We start from the raw sequence: 6,382 nt of genomic DNA, 5'->3' as shown, positions 1-6,382 counted from the left end.
ACGCCACCCAGGAGCTCAGGGCACTTTAATAAGACCAGAGTGCTCTCAAAAGACTTTGTTTACAAACTTTTGTTTTACATCATTCTGATAGTTAAAACAGTAACAACTACAAAATCAAAGCAAGGAAAAACAAGGAATGTACATTTATCTTTCTTCACGAATAAGAAAACTGGTACTTAAGATTAATGTTTGTCTTTTTGACGGAGTTTGCACAGCATGTCTCCACAGGCATTTAAAAGAAAGAGGAGCAGTGTATGTCATCCACTCGTCAAGAGTGTCTGGATTCCTCCTGTAAATGAAAAATCATGAAGGTATCCGAGTTCCTCCTGTAAATGAGAAATCATCAGTGTGTCTGGATTCCTCCTGTAAATGAAAAAATCATGAGGACGTCTAGATTCCTCTTTTAAATCAGAAATCATCAAGGTGTCTGGATTCCTCCTTTAATTGAGAAATCATCTGTGAGTCTGGATTCCTCCTTTAAATGAGAAATCACCTGTGTGTCTGGATTCCTCCTGTAAATGAGAAGCAGTGGGCTCTTCATGCTACCTTTCATCAAACGGAGCCGTCTGCAGGATGTCTTTATTACCCCCTTTATTCACCTGCAGGGTGTAATCCTTGAGGGAGATTAGGGGCCAGGGGTCAAACGGCACGTCTTTAATCAGCGCTTCAAGCTGGCACATCAAACCGACCGATCCGTCCCTCCTCCTCCATGAATGAACATTTCAAGAGCGGCCGACATTTCCCTCCCTGCATTCTCCCGAACATCTGGCTCAAATTTGTCTGATTTGGAAGCTTTCATGCCACTAATTATCTCAACCTTTCTGAAATGTCAGTGAGCTGGGTGTGTGAGACGCCACACTGAGAGAGCGGTGCTGGAGCACCGAGGCGGGTCGTTAAACAGCGCCTACCTGCCCACCGGCAGAGCCGCCGCTCCTGAGCCTGAGACCTGCTCGCTGCTGCCGGGTTTATTATGCGGTGTGTCTTGTTTTGCACCATGGCGGTGGTGGTGGTGTGTGTGTGTGTGTGTGTGTGTGTGTGTGTATGTCTGGGGGGTGGAAGGGTGGAGACAAAGCTGTGCTGTGGAGGTGGGGGCTCCTCACCCCTTCGTTCACCAGGGTCTCTCCAAATGGCCTGAATTCAGATTCCCAAAAGCCTGTCCCAGTGCGAGGACACGCTAGTCAGTGGGGCCTGTGGAATGCCTAGTTCTAGTCCTAGTCCTAGTCCAAGTCCAAGTCCTAGTCCTAGTCCTTGTAATGGCTGCTAAGCTGCAGGAGCTACGGCAGAAATACACTCCAGGAGGGGCTTCCCAGGCCCGTTTTCCTCTCTGAACCGGCTAACATAAAACAGAAATACTCATTACTCTGTGTGAATGCTGCCTATGGGACTTTTGAATTATGTAGCTAACGGAGAAAGCCAGGTTGTGAAATGCCCACAAGGGGTTAGGAATGTCATTTTTTTCAACCAAATCTTAAGATCTATCAAATTTTTAAGTGACAGCAATGGGGCCTCTAACAGGTTTTAGCATGAGTCTTGGATATTTAAGCTCTATATCAGCTGCTAAGAGAGGGTCCTGGAACTGGAGCATGTGACCCCAGCAACGCGTCCACACTGAGATCATCAGGTCATGGCTTCCAGGTTTATGAACGTCTTCACTATTTCAACATTGCTGTAGCTTTTTTACGTTTCACGTCAAAATATGAGACCCCTCTGATGCTGGGAACGTAGCTCACATACAGTAGGTTTACAAAAACCAGTTCGTTAATGGCTGTGGTTGTGACCTGCAGAGTGGGATGGTCCGTGACGTGGTGTAATCGCAGGTAACCCAAGGCCTGGTACGGAGTCGTGGTGGGTGGTCATTTCAGTAAGAAGTCTGCTTGCAGACATGCTGTGAGACCACTCACAGGTGGTGGTTGAGATGTTCCGTGAATGCATAGTTCATCTCCCTCCAGTAAAGCTGGTTTATTGAAGGAAGTGTTTTGTTTTGCAGTGATAGGAAGAACGTGAACACAGCCCTGTGCTCTGGGTGTGAGGCTTGGGAACTGACGCTAATTTACAGACTGGATATTGCTTTGATTTCCATGCAAGCAGGTTGCATTATTCATATGCCGTTCTCCTCTCTATGTTTACTGATCTCTCTCTTTTTTTTCTCCTGTGGATTTATGTCTTAACCTTCAGCTCTTATTTGTGATACATTACATTCATTATGATTCCTAATGTGGTCTTGGAGAGGAGCTCTGATACATTTGTAGTCATGGCGTAGAGCGCCGATGTCATTCACTGGATTATGTCGCAAATCTGATTGGGCGTGTGGAGTTGGGTAGGCTAATTACAGTCCGCCCCGCTTTATTGAAACAGTGCTCTCTTACACCCACCTTTTCTACCAGAATGTCATAATCACCCTGCTAAACTATGGATAAACATCAGGTCTCAGGAAAAGAATGTGTGTGTGTGTGTGTGTGTATAGAAATAGAGAAACAGAGATAAAACGTGTCAACCAGTGACCTCCCACTACACGGATCTCATTGGTTGAATGGGATGTATATGGATGTTTAATGGTTAGATATGAACCTGATGAGGATGATTAAATTAGGAAACAGTTAGAAAATACATCCTGTAGAGTACAAGCTGAAACAGGTGCATCATGGGTACACCCTCTCCACTAGTAAACCTAGTGTAGCTACACTCTGTAATCACGTTAATATTTGTGTAACACGGAGAGAACATTTGTGTGTAACATGGAGAGAACATTTGTGTGTAACACGGAGAGAACGTTTGTGTGTAACACGGAGAGAACGTTTGTGTGTTCATACAGACTTGCAGGATTTTCATATCTTAACCCACATCATTGAAGTCACATTACAGCTCAAGAGCATTTTTTAATTATGAGAGATTCAATGGCTTTGCATCTTTGACCTCTACAGATTCAGACTGTAACCCCCCGCCCACCTCCCCAGCCCATCCCCCCCACCCCTCCCCCCTGCCGGCTCAACTTCCGTGGCTTTCAATATGATCACTATTAGAGTATTACTGGACACCATGATAATCTGGTGTCACTGTTGTAATATGAGCCCAGAGAGCCTGGCCTTTAATTGGTATTTATTACACTGCTGGGTGAGATGATATTGCTGTCCAATCACGGCACTGAACAGGGCTAAACAGAGGCCGGCTCAACCGTGCTAACAGAGATTCATCTGCATGCGTGACTAAGAGGATTGGTAATGGCAAATGAACGAAAGACATTTCCTTGGAGCAAAAACCTCCGTCCTAATTGTTTCTTGTGGGACATTCTGGCTTTCTCCATCACCTCAGCATCCGTGAGCCTCTGGGGCTCCTCACCGAGACAACCGATGCTTCAGTTTTGAATGAAACGTGAAGTGTTTTTGTGGTTGAAGTGCATTTTGCACCAGAGGTTAACTGATGTGCAACTGATGTGTGATTATTAAAAGCACACTGTGTGAAGAGCTTTGAAGAAGTGGATGTGGTATTGAGAATAAGTGAAAATGACTGTAAAAAATTGTAATATATTACATATACTTCACTTCAGAAATAGTACATTTTGGGATATACTGGATGCGGATGCATATATTGGGTGTACAGTATGTAGGTTATGGGATGTATATATTGAATGTATGTATTGGATGTGGTTAATATGAATTATATATGTTTATATATATATATATATATATATATATATATATATATATATATATATATATATATATATATATATATATATATAACCAGTGACCATGAATATGTGAATAAATATCCCATCATTAAAAAACCCATCAGACAAGTCTTAAATCCTATTAAAGTGTGTGCGTGAGTGTGTGTTACACTTGTTTATTACTCGTGTTTTCTTTAAAGCAGCGACGCACACACCTCTGGAGAGCCGTCTGTGGTTTGATATCGGCCTGAGTGGAACCTCTCAGAGAGCAGAGTCTCCACAGCTAATACAAACCGTTCTAACATAAACACACACTGGAGGAAATCAAACAGGATCCATCTTGTCCTCTCTTGTAACACAAAGCAAAGGGGAGTAACTGGATCAGTGGAAGGACTCAATTTAAAAAATACACGTAGGAACTGCAGTTAAAACAATGATACATGTGTTCAGTTCTTTGATTTGCTAAGATTTGTTTTTTTGTAATTTGCTCTTTAGACTAAAGTGTTTTAAAAAATTACAATAATTGGCAAATAAATAACTTTTTCTGGCCATTGGACAATATAACTGTTCAAAATGACTTGTCTTGTTTTAGCAATAGAACAAATGATTCACTCCAGGCCTGGAAGTCAATCTCTTTCTCCCAGACAGAGTTGTGAGGTCCCAGAACCTCCACCCCACCCCTTTAGTTTAGCTACTGGCTGCCAAATACCCTCTGTCCCCACTGTTGGGGTAGAGAGGGAGAGAGAGGGAGAGAGGAAGAGAGATGGAGAGAGGGAGAGAGAGAGGGAGAGAGACACTTTTATTGAAGTCTCCCCTGTAGCTCATTAGGCTTCTAGCTGTCCTGGAGGAGCAGCTACCGTTGACAGGAAAAATAAAGAGCGGTTTACAGACCATGGGAGGAGAGAGAGACAGAGAGAGAGAAAGAGAGAGAGAGAGAGAGAGAGAGAGAGAGAGAGAGAGAGAGAGAGAGAGAGAGAGAGAGACAAACCAACCTTGGTTCTCATTATCTGCAATTCACTTTCAGCTTCTGCATTCTTCCCTCTTAATTGAAGAAGAATGGAGGAGAGGAGGAACACAGCCCATCCTTCATGGCTGGAGAGGAAGAAATGAAGAGAGCGGAGAAGGAGAAAGGCGCACTGCTCTTACCTGGCACATCATGTGTGAGACGTGTCTCTCATCCTGCCCCATCACGGACAAAGAACTCATGAATATCATCATAATATCATAATAATGCCAGATCCAGAAGTCTGGGGGTTGGCTTCTCCCGAGCGGAGCCAGCCGGGGCGGAGGCCCAGGGCCTGTCAGCTCTGACACGCTGGCAGCGCAGAGTCCAGCAGCACCCGCTGGGGGCGGCTCGCCCCTGGCCCTGATCAAACACACCCGCTCGCGGAGTTTGGAGGCGTGACCCGCCATTGGCTGCCGGGCGCCTGCACCGTGAGCGCGGCTGTAACTGTGGACCGCTGCTCGCGCCACGGAGACAGGCAGAGCTGATAGACTGATCGCCACGGCAACAGGGCTGACACGTGGACGCGGGCGGCTGTCACGGCGCCGGGAGCGACGCGGCGAGAAAGGCCTGAACTTTGGCGCTGGCCGAGTTTCACAAGTTTGGACTTTCTACTCTCCTTTTTATTCTTTTTTCTTTTCATTTTTTTAAGTCTGAAAACAAAACTTTTCAATTATTTGGTAATCTCAGGAAACACCGAAAAACCAATTTGACTGATTGATGAGTATAATTGGTGACCTCGGCAAGTCTCTGGCAATCAGAATCAGGATTCCATTATTATGAAAGTAATCACTTTTCATTGGACAGAATTGCCTTTCATTGGCCTCTCAGTAAAGGGCCGTCCAGGTGGCCGCGCGGCTGTAGAGACACGGCACACATGGGCTCCTTTATGCCATTAATACCACCAATGTCTGAAGCGCTGTGCCTATAATCACCACATTTTTCGAGATAGGTGATGACACGCTGTAATTTGGGTCTCTTTGTTTCAAACAAGAGTCCCCCTCTTCCCTTCTCCAGGGAGACAAAATGAGCGCCCAGTCAAAGCGGCCGACTCCTGTGCCTGTTGTCTCCTGTGAAATGAGTTTCAGAGACGGTGCAGAGATGGATGTCATTAAGAGGGCTGAGAATGGCCCTCTGGCTCCCTGCTCTGCTCCGGATGTCAGCCCTATTAAACATGAACACACCTGAAATGAGCTCCAGGAGACCTGGGATGATTGTGTGCGTGTGTAAGTGTGTTTGTTTTAAACCGGAACATGGAGTGAATTTAGACATACACGGAGCAATTACTTCTGCATTTATTATTATTTTGCTATTATTATTATTTTATTATTATTATTATTATTATTAGTTATTATTTATTTATTTATTTTTTTACTATTGTAAAATTTTACAAATAAGAATAGCCAAGGCAATACTATTACTACTTCTAATAATAATAACAATTATAATAATAGTAATATAATATTTAATAATAGTATATTCTTATGTAATTATAAATAATAAAAAATAGTAATAATATATATTATTATTACTTTTTAAAATCATCATTATTACTAAATTAACTCTTAGACATATTCAGTTGCATTCCTTTTAAATCATCCATCGCCTATAGAAAAATTATTTTTTGGAATTGACATTGGAAAATAGAAACATTAGAAATCACCTAGTCTGCCTAGAGTAGTACTGGCTTCATTATTTGATGCTCTGTTCAC

Source organism: Brachyhypopomus gauderio, unplaced genomic scaffold (assembly GCF_052324685.1).
Source record: "Brachyhypopomus gauderio isolate BG-103 unplaced genomic scaffold, BGAUD_0.2 sc68, whole genome shotgun sequence".
Classification (NCBI taxonomy): Eukaryota; Metazoa; Chordata; class Actinopteri; order Gymnotiformes; family Hypopomidae; genus Brachyhypopomus; species Brachyhypopomus gauderio.
The sequence above is the reverse complement of the archived record's forward strand: the minus strand, read 5'-3'. Positions refer to the sequence as shown.